A 14,762-nucleotide genomic window follows, 5' to 3' on the forward strand; every position below is an offset into this window, starting at 1 on the left:
GTAGCCATTGATTATGTATCTAAATGGGCGGAAGCACAAGCTCTCCCAACTAACGATGCACGAGTTGTAGTCAACTTTTTAAAATGTCTTTTTGCAAGGTTTGGAACACCGAAAGCTTTAATAAGTGATCGGGGAACTCATTTTTGTAATAATCAACTTGAGAAAGTTCTCAAACGTTATGGAGTAACTCATAAAATCTCAACCGCATATCATCCACAAACAAGTGGACAAGTTGAAAATACCAACCGAGCTTTAAAACGTATTCTAGAGAAAACCGTAGGATCAAATCCGAAGGAATGGTCCATTAAATTGGAGGATGCACTCTGGGCTTTTAGAACAGCCTACAAAACTACAATTGGAACCACACCTTTTAGACTTGTTTATGGAAAAGCATGTCATCTTCCAGTAGAAATTAAACACAAAGCATTTTGGGCTTTGAAATCATGTAATCTTGATTTACATGAAGCTGGACGTCTCCGATTAAGTCAACTAAACGAATTAGAAGAATTAAGACATGAAGCATACGAAAATTCGTTAATCTATAAAGAAAGAACGAAGAAATGGCATGATAAAAGAATCAGAAGTTCAAAAGAATTTAAAGAAGGAGACAGAGTTCTTCTTTTCAATTCACGATTCAAGCTATTTCCTGGAAAATTGAAATCAAGATGGTCTGGACCATTCATAATCAAAAGAGTTTTCCCATACGGAACGATAGAATTAATAAATTCAAATGGGATTGAATTTAAAGTTAATGGTCACAGAGTTAAACACTACATACATGGTCCGATGGAAGTTGACAACGAAGTTAATCACAATTTCGACACCACAGCTAACTAAGTGTGGGGAGAATCAAGTCTTTAAAGGATAATATGTATTTCTGTTAGAGTTAGATTGTCTGTTTTCGTGTAGTTTTCGAAAATGGAACCCGAATGGTCTTTCCCTAGCAGACCCTAAAGAACTAGTCTTCTCCCCCCATTCTGAATTTTTATTTTTTTTAGGAAATGAAGACTGCCTGTGAACTAAACCATGGTCTAATGCTACACGCTTTGATCACTAAACGTAATAATGACATACTCCCGAGTGAATTAGTATCAGTAATCAGAGAAAGAATGGACGGAGTTAGAAAAGAATCCAGATGCGAAGATAATAAGTTACAATTTGGTAAAGGAAAATCAAAATCCGCAGCGAAAAGAAGAGCACGACACCTAGAACGATGTCACAAATGCGGAAAATGGTCACATGGAGGTAAATGTTCAAATAATCAAACCTATTCAAATACCGAATTTGTTACTTTATGTAGAGACGGACCGTTCATATGTTTAGAAGAAAAGACACTGAATGCTCGAGGTTACACCTATGTAGCTATGGAAAACCAATTAAACCGACTATCTTATGAATGGGATAGATCATATAACTAAGAATACTATCTCACAGGTAAGTCTGTAAAGTTTTTATTTTTTATTTATTTTTATTTTTAACCTTTTGATAATAAACGCTAATTTGTTCGCTATAAAGTATTAAATTGGTATTAAATAAAATTAGGTTTGGCGACCGAAATTATTGATATCATTCAAAAATTTATTACATCACTGCGAAATTTAACGTTTATTCTTAAGGTATAAATATCTTTAATCAATCAACCCAAAATATTTCAAAAATTCGTCATGAGTTAAATTAGGTCTTGGAACCGAAATTACTTTACCGAAAAGAGGGGCGCATATTTTTGATAATATTTGATTGATTAAAGTGGGATAAAAAGCCAAAAAGATTTTTAATTTTATTTTTACCATATTTTTAAAATTAATATATAAATCTTAAATTAATATTGTAAACTTTGTAAAAACAATATATTTAAAATTGTAAATATTTGAAAAATTAATATAAGTTTGGTGTGAATTTATAATATGAATTTTTAAATTAAGTTTGGTGTGAATTTTTAATTTTTAAAATATGAATTTTTTAATTTTATGCATTTCAAATTCTAAGTTTGGTGTGAATTTTTAATATTAATTTTGAATTTTATATTTAAATTGTGTGAATTTAAAAACAAAAATTTACTTTATCTCATTAAGTTAAAAATATGATTTTTAAAATTCGTCGTAAGTTGAAGACTAGGTCATTGAACCGAAATTGCTTTACCCGAGGGAGGGACGAGAACTTTTATTATCATTATTTTTAATCTTATTGAATTAAAGTATGCCAAAAACATAAAAAAAAAAAAAAGAAAATCCAATATGTTTGGAAACTTTGGTAAAATTTAATCATTTTTCTACGCAAATCACCCTCAATAATTTAAATTGTTACTGATTTCTTGCAAATGAGGGCATTGCAAGATCTTAAGTGTGGGAAGTGTTTTTAAATTCTTTCGGATTTTAAAATTTTTATCTTAAACACTGGGTTACACTTAAAAATACTAGTAAAGCAGTAGTTGTATTAGAATCTAGTGTTCTCTGATAATAAAGAACAGCCCTAGTCTTATATACTGACTACCCAATTCTAGTAAAAAAATTTCAAAATTTTCAATTAAATGAACTCAAAATCATGTTTATACATATTTATGAACGATAAAACTAGGTTTTAACACCGAAATTATTGTAACCTCGGAAAGGACATAAATTGAGAAACAAACCAAAATGTTAAAATTCATTTAAGAACGGAATAGAGGAGAACAAAAAGGCAAATAAAAGAAAATAAAAGTCAAGTGTGGGAAAATTTACCAAGTTATTTTAAACATATGTAACATATTTCTGTAACAAATAATTTAAGATACTTTTTGCTTTGGACTAATCTAAACAGTTTTACCCGATTTATTAAAATATATTTGAAAGAAAGATGGATCTACACGATGAATCAATTTCATCATTAAAAGGAAGTAAAGTCTTCCGAAAAAGAAACGCGCCCCTTGATTTAGGTCATGAAGTTGTCGTCCAGACCAGCTGTAGGTTGACGAAAAATCTAGAAAAGTCATCACTAAAATTAGCAGGAAATCCACGGACCTCAGCATCAAACAGGGTCGCCAAGTGGTCAGATTTATCCTAACCATGAGAAGGATTTATCTCGTACAATGGGGGGGCACCGTGCAAATTAGCTTGATAAGACTAATGAATCAGATCCCCAGAAAGGATAATCTCCTTAAAGATTAAAAATCAGCTTTTAAGACTGATATTACTCAATCCTTGAGATTGACCTTAAAGATTGAGAATTCAAACTCATGGAATTCAATGATATCTAAACTCGAGCTTGAACGAGAAAATATTTTGATCAAAAATACAAACCCATTTGTTTTCTGAAAATCCATTTTCAATGCGTTCATTACCATTGAACGTAAAATCCTAGGAATTCACCTGGAATTCATTACGTCACCTGAACAAAATCGGGTGTCAACCGTAAGAACGGTGGTTGCATAGCATGGTCGGAGACAGGACCTTGTGCCAGACCGAAAAATCATAGGATGATCTTTACTATTGCTCCTACCAAGGATAGTACTAGCATCCGACACATTTTTAGACCATAATCAAATGCATGTCATTAGACATTGCCTTAACAGTTTCTTGTTCATCGCTTTCCTTTACAACCGGACGGTAGTTTACCGAAAGGTAATATACGGAACAAGTAAACTGGATGTGTGCTTTCCGATACCGGGATAGCAGTGGATTACACGAGCCTAAAAGTTTTAGCCAAAATAATGATCCACAAATATATTTTGCAACACCGATGATGGATCAAATCAGAAAACTTGTCTAGGGTAAAATCTAGCTTGAATTTTCAAAAGATCAAATGTTTTCATAAAGATCCAATTTCCTAAAGGATCTAAATTTTTATAGTCATGTGGGACTGTAAACCGCCTTTCAAATGTGCACTTTGCTTTGGAAACCGAAAGTAAATTGGCTATTTGATTGCAAGTGTCGTTGACCTAAACCCGAGGCAACTGAGGATGACACACCCACCTTTAACCACATTGTTACTACCATTGTTCATACCGCCATATTAAAATCACTGATATACAAAGTGTGAAGAATAAAGAAGTGATTCAAGTGTTTTTCAAGACTATATTGCTTGAGGACAAGCAACGCTCAAGTGTGGGGATATTGAAAAGGCTAAAAAGGAACATATATTTCATAGCATTATCCCCCAAGAAAGACAAGATTTTAGTTGCAATTGTTCCATTTTCAAGTAATATTCGTTTGTATTAAATAAGTGCGAAGACAAAAGGCGAAAACGACAAATTGAAGACACAAAGATCCAAAAAGCTCAAAAGTACAACATACAATTAAAAAAGTTCAAATTATTGATGAGGAACTTCTAAAAATGACAAGAGTACAAGTTACAAAACGCAAAGTACACGATATAAAATAGTACGCAAGGACGTTCGAAAATCCGGAACCGGGACATGAGTCAACTCTCAACGCTCGACGCAACGGTGTAAAAATTATGAGTCAACTATGCACAAGAATAAAATATAATATTTAAATAATTCATTATAAGAATAATATTAAATAATAAAAAGTTGTTAATTTAGTATAGTTCAGGGGTCGTAAGTGAAAATTCAATTTATACTTTTGCCTATAAAAGGCGATGTAGTTTTATGATATCGGTACACCTTTTTTCTCATATATCTTTCTACCGATCCAATATCAAATATCAATATCTATATCTAAAAATCTCTATCATAATGTTAATGTAATAAGATATAACAATAATCTTAATTTTAATTTTAAATTATAATAATAATAAGATTTATGATAGAGATCGTTTGAGAGTATAAGTCGAAATTCTGTCCGTGTAACGCTACGCTATTTTTAATCATTGTAAGTTATGTTCAACCTTTTTACATTAATGTCTCGTAGCTAAGTTATTATTATGCTTATTTAAAACGAAGTAATCATGATGTTGGGCTAATTACTAAAATTGGGTAATTGGGCTTTGTACCATAATTGGGGTTTGGACAAAAGAACGACACTTGTGGAAATTAGACTATGGGCTATTAATGGGCTTTATATTTGTTTAACTAAATGATAGTTTGTTAATGTTAATATAAAGATTTACAATTGGGCGTCCCTATAAATTACCATATACACTCAATCGGACACGATGGGCGGGGTATTTATATGTACGAATAATCGTTCATCTAACCGGACACGGGAATGGATTAATAGCCACTAGAATAATTAAAACAGGGGTGAAATTATGTACAAGGACACTTGGTATAATTGATAACAAAATATTAAAACCTTGGGTTACACTCAGTCGACATCCTGGTGTAATTACTAAACAAAGTATTAAAATCTTGTTACAGTTTAAGTCCCCAATTAGTTGGAATATTTAATTTCGGGTATAAGAATAATTTGACGAGGACACTCGCACTTTATATTTATGACTGATGGACTGTTATGGACAAAAATCAGACGGACATATTAAATAATCCAGGACAAAGGACAATTAACCCATGGGCATAAAACTAAAATCAACACGTCAAACATCATGATTATGGAAGTTTAAATAAGCATAATCCCTTTAATTTCATATTTAATCGCACTTTTATTTATTGCACTTTAATTTCTGTCATTTAAATTATCGTCATTTACTTACTCTTTAAATTAAGTTTTAGTTTTTTTTTATATTTTACATTAGGTTTTAATTGTATTTTAAGTTTTAAAAATCGACAAACCGGTCATTAAACGGTAAAAAAAAAAACCCCCTTTTATAATAATAATACTACTAGTACATATATATTTTTGTATTTTTACAAATATTGTGTGTAAAAAATATAGCGTTAAACTTCACGAGCTCCCTGTGGAACGAACCAGACTTACTAAAAACTATACTATAATACGATTAGGTACACTACCTATAAGTGTTGTAGCAAGGTTTAAGTATATCCCACTTGATAAATAAATAAATAACTTGTGTAAAATTGTAGCATATTTAATAGTATTTCGCACTAAAATAATACTATTTCGTATATACCACGCTGCAAACATCAATAACCGAGACCTTGCTTTGAGGGGCGGTCACAATATATCACAAAATCACAATTCCCTTCAGGTAATGACAATATAGGTGCCGTAGTTAACTTTTTCTTCAACAATTGAAACGCTTTTTCTTGTTCATCCTTCCATTCAAATTTCCTCCCTTTATGCGTTAATACAGTCAAGGGTTTTGCTATTTTGGAAAAATCTTGGATGAATCTCCTGTAATAACCAGCTAGCCCTAAAAATTGGCGTATGTGTTTCGGAGTTTTCGGGGTTTCCCACTTTTCAACGGTTTCAATCTTTGCTGGATGCACCTGAATACCTTCTTTGTTCACTATATGACTGAGGAGTTGAACTTCTTCCAACCAAAATGCACACTTTGAAAACTTAGCGTACAGTTTTTCTTTTCTCAGCAACTCTAGCACTTTTCTCAAATGTTCTTCGTGCTCTTGATCATTCTTCGAGTAAATAAGTATGTCATCAATGAAAACAATGACAAACTTTTCAAGATATGGCCCACACACTCGGTTCATGAGGTCCATGAACACAGCTGGTGCGTTAGTCAATCCAAACGGCATAACCATAAACTCGTAATGACCGTAACGCGTCGTAAAAGCAGTCTTCGGAATGTCATCCTCTTTCACCCGCATTTGGTGATATCCAGAACGTAAATCGATCTTCGAATAAATCGACGAGCCTTGTAGTTGATCAAATAAGTCATCGATTCTCGGTAATGGGTAACGGTTCTTGATGGTAAGTTTGTTCAACTCTCGGTAGTCGATACACAACATGAATGTACCATTTTTCTTCTTGACAAACAGAACAGGAGCTCCCCATGGTGATGTACTTTGTCGAATGAAACCACGCTCTAAAAGTTCCTGTAACTGACTTTGTAATTCTTTCATTTCACTGGGTGCGAGTCTGTATGGAGCACGAGCTATTGGTGCAGCTCCTGGTACAAGGTCTATTTGAAATTCAACGGATCGATGTTGGGGTAATCCTAGTAATTCTTTCAAAAATACATCGGAAAATTCTTTTGCGAAGGGAACATCATTGATGTTCTTTTCTTCAGGTTTAACTTCCTCGATGTGTGCTAGAATGACGTAACAACCTTTTCTTATTAGTTTTTGTGCCTTCAAACTACTAATAAGATTTAACTTCGCGTTGTTCTTTTCTCCGTACACCATTAAAGGTTTTCCTTTTTCACGCATAATGCGAATCGCATTTTTGTAACAAACGACCTCTGCTCTTACCTTCTTCAACCAGTCCATGCCAATTATTACATCAAAACTCCCTAACTCGACTGGTATTAAATCAATCTTAAACGTTTCATCACCCAGATTAATTTCTCTATCCCGACATATATTATCTGCTGAAATTAATTTACCATTTGCTAATTCGAGTAAAAATTTATTATCCAAAGGCGTCAATGGGCAACTTAATTTAGCACAAAATTCTCTACTCATATAGCTTCTATCCACGCCCGAATCAAATAAAACATAAGCAGATTTATCGTCAATAAGAAAAGTACCCGTAACAAGCTCCGGGTCTTCATGTGCTTCTGCCGAATTAATATTGAAAACTCTTCCACGGTCCTGCCCATTAGTATTCCCCTGATTCGGGAAATTTCTAATAATGTGGCCCGGCTTTCCACATTTATAACAAACAGTGTTGGTATTACTTGCTTCGACACTATTCATTTCGGCATTACTTGTTCCGACATTATTTGTTCCTTTAGTTCTTTTAAACTTTGGTCCGTAGACCTCACACTTTGTCGTGCTATGACCATTTCTTTTACACCTATTGCAAAATGTCGTGCAAAACCCCTGGTGATTTTCTTCACACCTATGACATGGCTGTTTTTGGTTTTTGTTGCCGTTGTTGTTATTGAGGTTGTTGTTGGGATTGTTATTGTTGTTGAAACGGTTGTTGTAGTTGTTGTTGTTGTTGGGATGTTTGTTGCAGTTATTGTTAGGATTGCGGTTATTGTTTCGATTGTTGTTGCGGTTGTTGGGATAGTTGTTGCGATTGTGGTGGTAATTGTTGTTGTTGTTGTTGTTGTTGTTGTTGTTGTACTGGTGACTCTCGTCACTGTTTTCCTCCCACTTCCTCTTGAGTTGTTTCGTGTTGGCTTCTACGGCTGCCTACTCTTTAATTCTTCCCACAATCTGATTTATGAGTTTATGAGCCATTCGACTTGCCTTCTGTATAGAAGCGGGCTCGTGTGAACTCACATCTTCTTGAATCCTTACTGGTAACCCTTTTACAAACGCGTCGATCTTCTCTTCTTCATCTTCGAATGCTCCCAGACATAATAGGCACAACTCTGTGAATCGTCGTTCATATGTGGTAATGTCGAACCCTTGTGTTCGTAACTCTCTAAGTTCTGCCTTGAGTTTATTGACTTCGTTTCTAGAATGGTACTGCTCGTTCATCAATTGCTTGAATGCCGACCATGGTAGTGCGTAAGCAGCATTTTGTCCTACCTATTCAAGATATGTGTTCTACCACGTTAACGCAGTACCTGTGAAGGTATGCGTAGCGTACTTAACTTTGTCCTCTTCAGTACACTTACTTATGGCAAACACCGATTCGACTTTCTCGGTCCACCGTTTCAATCCAATTGGTCCTTCAGTTCCATCAAATTCCAAAGGTTTGCAGGCAGTGAATTCTTTGTAGGAGCATCTTACACGATTTCTTGTGGAATTAGTTCCACTGCTAGATCCAGAGTTATTGTTATTTTGCATCGCAGCCTGCACTGCGGCTATGTTTGCAGCAAGGAAAACACGGAAGTCTTCCTCACTCATGTTCAAGTTCTGACGAGTCGCCGGTGCCATTTCCTTCAAAAATAGCCAAAAGAATTGAGTTAATCATATAGAATTTAAGAGTAGTCAATAGTATTTCGTAGCATAATATGAACTTATTTATAAAAGCTTTTTCTTCATATTAGCATTTTATAGTTTTAATTCGGGTAGTACCTACCCGTTAAGTTCATACTTAGCAGCTATTATACAATTCAACTACTACGATTCTATATGAAAAACTTATTACAATAATATTTCGCGTTCAAACTTTATATAAATTTTACAAACTTACAATACTGCTATTATACATATAGGATGAAATATAGCACATAAAAACTTTGCTACTCAGCAACTATAAAGGCAATTATAGTTAATACGTAAGTCGTTCAGCAAAAGAAATAAAGATACGTAATTCATAAGTCCAGAAACAAGTCATGCATTCTGGTTTTACTAAGGCGACTTCCCATCCTTGGTCTTGTAGAAAGTAACCGTTATGACCATTGGCTAGGCAGCATGTTGTAACGTCGTCACTTGTGGGAAAATTTTATTTAAAAGTTGTAATCCGACGTTCTTTTTCTCACTTTGGTTAGAAGCGAATATCACTAATCCGTAAGTATAACATGCTTCTTTATGTTGCATGTTAGAAGCTCTTTCTAACTCACAAAATCCTATGTTGGGATATGTTGAGTCAAAATAGGTTCTTAACCCGTAGCGTAAAATTGCATTTGGATTCCCCACATTTAACGATTTAAAGAAAACATGGCGTAACTTACGGTCTCCCCAATGTGATATACCCCACCTATCAAAGGAAAGCCTTTTATAAACTAAGGCATTTCTGGAAAGTCTTTCAAATGTTTGACAAGTTAATTTCACCATAACTAAATGTGCTGATGAATTCTGACCGACTCTAGACAAGGTTTCCTCAATCATATCCTCTGGTAGGTCTTCTAAAATATTCGTTTTTCTACCCTTAACTTCCATTTTGTTTTTATACTGTTAAATAGATAAGAATTAGATTCGTAAAAGATAATTAAAAAACATTACAAGCAATTTTTACATGGAACATAATAGTACAAGCACACTACAATACATATAATACGCAACATGATTACAACCCTCTAATCTGAATCACTGGTTTCTTCTTCTTCGGACTTGGTTCGTTTTCCTAATTTTCTAGGGATATATGGTGTTCCTCTAATACGAGCCGTCATTTTCCACAAAGGTTTAGAAAAACCTGGTGGGTTAGAGGTTCCCGGGTTATTGTTACAATTTAGGAAATACGGACGTTGCCGATACATATAAAGTTCATCGGGGTTGGAATCAGGTTTCTCTATTTTTATACCTTTTCTCTTATTATTTCCTTTCGCTTTATTAAATTGGGTCGAGGTAATTTCTATAACATCGTCGGAATCCTCATCGGGATCCGATTCATAGGAAAATTGATAATCTTCCCAATATTTTGCTTCCTTGGCGGAAACATCATTGACCATTATTAACTTTGGTCCGTTGGTTGAGGATTTTCTTTTATTTAATCAATTTACTATAGGTATCAATATTTCTTCCTCCGAAACCTCTTCTTCTTCAGGTTCCTCCTCTTCCGATTCCTACTCTTCCGGTTCCTCTTCTTCTGGTTCATCCTCTTTCGGTTCCTCCTCTTCCGGTTCTTCTTCTTCCGGTTCCTCTTTGGGAATTTGTGAATCTTCCAAAAATATATTCGACTCTTCATTATTATTAGGTGAATCGATGGGATTTGTACTAGTGGTAGACATCTATCACACAATATCAAAAAAATTAAGAGGTTAATATATCACATAATATTTACATGTTAATAATATATAGTTTCCAACAAAAGTGTTAAGCAATCGTTTTTAAAGAAAACACGGTCGAAGTTTAGACTCACTAATGTATCCTAACAAACTCGATAATACACACCAATGCAAATTTCTGGTTCTCTAAGACCAACGCTCGGATACCAACTGAAATGTCCCGTTCATATTAATTATAAACGGTCCATATTAATTAATTTCGTCGCGAGGTTTTGACCTCTATATGAGACGTTTTTCAAAGACTGCATTCATTTTTAAAACAACCATAACCTTTAATTTATCGATAAAGGTTTAAAAAGCATTACGTAGATTATCAAATAATGATAATCTAAAATATACCATTTACACACGACCATTACATAATGGTTTACAATAAGAATATATTACATCAAAAATAAATTTCTTGAATGCAGTTTTTACATAATATCATACAAGCATGGACTCCAAATCTTGTCCTTATTTTAGTATGCAACAGCGGAAGCTCTTAATAATCACCTGAGAATAAACATGCTTAAAACGTCCACAAAAAATGTTGGTGAGTTATAGGTTTAACCTATATATTTATTAAATCATAATAATAGACCATAAGATTTCATATTTCAATATACATCCCATACATAGAGATAAAAGTCATTTATATGGTGAACACCTGGTAACCGACATTAACAAGATGCATATAAAAATATCCCCTATCTTTCCGGAAAATCCTTCGGACATGATAAAATCGAATTCGAAGTCCTAAAGCATCCGGTACTTTGGATGGGGTTCGTTAGGCCCAATAGATCTATCTTTAGGATTCGCGTCAATTAGTAGATCGGTTTACTAATTCTTAGGCTACCAAGCAAAAGGGGCATATTCGGCTTCGATCATTCACCCATATAATGTAGTTTCATTTACTTGTGTCTATTTCGTAAAACATTTATAAAACTGCATGTATTCTCATCTCAAAATATTAGATTTTAAAAGTGGGACTATAACTCACGTTCACAGATTTTTACTTCGTCGGGAAGTAAGACTTGGCCACTGGTCGATTCACGAACTTATAACAAATATGTACATATATATCAAAGTATGTTCAAAATAAATTTACAACACTTTTAATACATTTTGATATTTTAAGTTTATTAAGTCAGCTGTCCTCGTTAGTAACCTATAACTAGTTATCCATAGTTAGATGTACAGAAATAAATCGATATATATTCTCTTGAATCAATCCACGACCCAGTGTATACACGTCTCTGGCTAGATCACAACTCAAAGTATATATATTTTTGGAATCAGCATCAACCCTGTATAGCTAACTCCAACATTACTGCATATAGAGTGTCTATGGTTGTTCCAAATAATATATATAGATAGGTCGATATGATATGTCATAACATTTGCATACGTGTCTATGGTATCCCAAGATTACATAATATATTAGAATACATGTATAATACAATATAAGTTAGCTAGGATATGATTTGTATAGAATTGTTACAATATTTCTCGTAGCTACAACAATAAAAAAATATCCAATCTTGTTTTACCCATAACTTCTTCGTTTTAAATCCGTTTTAAGTGAATCAAATTGCTATGGTTTCATATTGAACTCTATTTTTTGAATATAAACAGAAAAAGTATAGGTTTATAGTCGGAAATATAAGTTACAAGTCATTTTTGTAAGAGGTAGTCATTTCAGTCGAAAGAACGACGTCTTGATGACCATTTTGAAAAACATACTTCCACTTTGAGTTTAACCATGATTTTTGGATATAGTTTCATGTTCATAAGAAAAATAATTTTCACAAAAGAATAACTTTTAATTCAAAGTTTATCATAGTTTTTAATTAACTAACCCAAAACAGCCCGCGGTGTTACAACGACGGCTTATGTCCGGTTTTACGGTGTTTTTCGTGTTTCCGGGTTTTAAATCATTAAGTTAGCATATCATATAGATATAGAACATGTGTTTAGTTGATTTTAAAAGTCAAGTTAGAAGGATTAACATTTGTTTGCGAACAAGTTTAGAATTAACTAAACTATGTTCTAGTGATTTCAAGTTTAAACCTTCGAATAAGGTAGTTTTATATATATGAATCGAATGATGTTATGAACATTATTACTACCTCAGTTTTTGTGGATAAACCTACTGGAAATGAGAAAAATAGATCTAGCTTCAAAGGATCCTTGGATGGCTTGAAAGTTCTTGAAGCAGAATCATGACACGAACACAAGTTCAGGTAAGATTTCCACTCGAAATAAGATTGTTATAGTTATAGAAATTGAATCAAAGTTTGAATATGAGTATTACCTTGTATTAGAAAGATATCTTACTGTAAATAAGAAAGATTTCTCGAGGTTGGATGATCACTTTACAAGATTGGAAGTAAGCTAGCAAACTTGGAAGTATTCTTAATTTTATGAAACTAGAACTTATAGAATTTATGAAGAACACTTAGAACTTGAAGATAGAACTTGAGAGAGATCAATTAGATGAAGAAAATTGAAGAATTAAAGTGTTTGTAGGTGTTTTTGGTTGTTGGTATATGGATTAGATATAAAGGATGTGTAATTTTGTTTACATGTAAATAAGTCATGAATTATTACTAATATTTTTGTAATTTTATGAGATATTTCATGCTAGTTGCCAAATGATGGTTCCCACATATGTTAGGTGACTCACATGGGCTGATAAGAGCTGATCATTGGAGTGTATATACCAATAGTACATACATCTAAAAGTTATGTATTGTACGAGTACAAATACGGGTGCATACGAGTAGAATTGTTGATGAAACTGAATGAGGATGTAATTGTAAGCATTTTTGTTAAGTAGAAGTATTTTGATAAGTGTCTTGAAGTCTTTCAAAAGTGTATGAATACATATTAAAACACTACATGTATATACATTTTAACTGAGTCTTTAAGTCATCGTTAGTCGTTACATGTAAATGTGGTTTTGAAACCTTTAGGTTAACGATCTTGTTAAATGTTGTGAACTCATTGTTTATTATATATAAAGAGATGTTAAATTATTATATTATCATGATATTATGATATATTAATATATCTTAGTATGATATATATACAGTTAAATGTTGTTACAACGATAATCGTTACATATATGTCTCATTTCGAAATCATTAAGTTAGTAGTCTTGTTTTTACATATGTAGTTCATTGTTAATACACTTAATGACATGTTTAATTATCATTTATCATGATTAAACATAGTGTATCAATATCTTAATATGATTCATATGTATTTAGTAAGACGTTGTTATAACGATAATCGTTATATATATCGTTTCGAGTTTCTTAATTCAATAAACTAAATTTTATGTATATAACTCATTGTTAAAATACCTAATGAGATACTTACTTATCAAAATATCATGTTAACTATATATATAATCATATATATGTCATCATATAGTTTTTACAAGTTTTAACGTTCGTGAATCACCGGTCAACTTGGGTGGTCAATTGTCTATATGAAACCTATTTAAATTAATCAAGTCTTAACAAGTTTGATTGCTTAACATGTTGGAAACACTTAATCATGTAAATAACAATTTTATTTAATATATATAAACATGAAAAAGTTCGGGTCACTACAAATTCTAATGATTTTTTCAAACTTATGTATCAAAGAGGATTAAAAAACAAGGGAAATTGGAGAAAAGGTTATGAAGCTGTGACGACCCGGAAATTTTCAACTAATTTTAAACCAAACTCTCGATACGATTTAATATTTTTGACACGATAAGAAAAGTCTGTTATGTTGAGTCTCAAAATTTTTGAACTGTTTTATTTCATTCATTTACCTTCGACCAATCCCGACGATTCACGAACAACTATTTGTAAAAAGATGTATATATATTTAAGTATAAAAATAAATGTGTATATATATATATATATATATATATATATTTATATATATATATATATATATATATATATATATATATTATATATATATATATATATATATATATATATATATATATATATATATATATATATATATATAATAAATTGAAATATAAATAATATATAGATATGAAGTATGATACATTTAATTTGTTATATTATTATCGTTATAAATTTTATAGTTATTATTATCATTATCATTAATAATAATATTATTATTATTACTATTATATTAGCATAAAT

The sequence above is a fragment of the Rutidosis leptorrhynchoides genome, chromosome 5 (assembly GCF_046630445.1).
Source record: "Rutidosis leptorrhynchoides isolate AG116_Rl617_1_P2 chromosome 5, CSIRO_AGI_Rlap_v1, whole genome shotgun sequence".
In the NCBI taxonomy this organism is placed as follows: Eukaryota; Viridiplantae; Streptophyta; class Magnoliopsida; order Asterales; family Asteraceae; genus Rutidosis; species Rutidosis leptorrhynchoides.